This window comes from Mytilus galloprovincialis, chromosome 9 (assembly GCF_965363235.1).
Source record: "Mytilus galloprovincialis chromosome 9, xbMytGall1.hap1.1, whole genome shotgun sequence".
In the NCBI taxonomy this organism is placed as follows: domain Eukaryota; kingdom Metazoa; phylum Mollusca; class Bivalvia; order Mytilida; family Mytilidae; genus Mytilus; species Mytilus galloprovincialis.
The window spans coordinates 68,654,471-68,655,696 of NC_134846.1; positions in this window are offsets into that span (position 1 = coordinate 68,654,471).

The window sequence follows — 1,226 nt, forward strand, 5'->3', positions numbered from 1 at the left end:
CCCGACAAATTATATGTTCTGTTTATTAAATGTTTATGTTCTGCTTATGTCTTAAATATATATAGAATGCTTCATAGAAATAGCATTATCACTTGATTGATGCATGAAACGCGTCAATATTATATAAGTAATGCTGTCTTTTTTTCACGATAGAGAAATATCTATCGTCATTTGGTTATTGGAAGTAGACATTCTGACATATGAGAGATGAGAAGAACATAACAGAAACCATTACAAAATAATTATTTGAAAGCAAAAGACGAAATGTAATCGATCCTTAAAAACAAGCAGGTATATAAAAATGCGTTTGGAGAATGACACATGGCAAAAATAAAAATAAGAAATTCCGAACTACAATTATATTCAAAACGGAAAGTCATTTAACAAATTGCCAAATCAAAAGCTCAAACACATGATACGAATAAAAAACCCACCTACGTTGAATAAGACTACTTAAGGCTACTGTTTTCTGACCAGACTTAGTAATATATAAAGCTCATCACGTGTTCGAGCAACTCTATATCCATGGGTTTAAATTTGTGAGTTTGAGGGTAAATGTTAAAGGTAAATTATCAAATTAAGCACTTTTTTTTATACCGCTGCTGGCGAATTGTATCCACGAGAATATCACCAGATCGGTATTCACATGATTTATAACGTACCTTTCTTGACTTATCCGTTGATGTATGATTATAGAAATTATTGTAAAAATAAGGTTTTTATCATTTCACAATGTATGTCGCTTTCCACTAACAGCATTTTGTAGGGTCCACCGTGAACATCGGGTTATATTTTATATTTTTTTTGTACTGTCCTTAATTATTCTATGTATTAGTTTTTATTCTGTGGTTAACATGTCGAAATGTGCCATTATGTTATTTATTCATATAGAATGAAATTCAAAACAGTGTGGCTGTGGCCATTGATTGACACATTAAATTCATCCATTGACTGGGACAATTTAGGTGAGCGTTTGTATGTAACGACCACTGCTCACTATGTACTTTTTAAAGACACTTAAACTATGGGGTCACCAAAGGTTCTCAACACCTTAATAAGGTAATTCGAAAAATCAGTCAGAAATAACACGATGTTTTGATTTATATCAATTATATAAATCAAAACATAAAGGTTATTCCTGATTAATTTTTCGAATTATTTTATAATTAAAGGCGTTAAGAAACCTTTGGTGACCCAACAGTTTAAATGTCTATCGAAGGTACGTC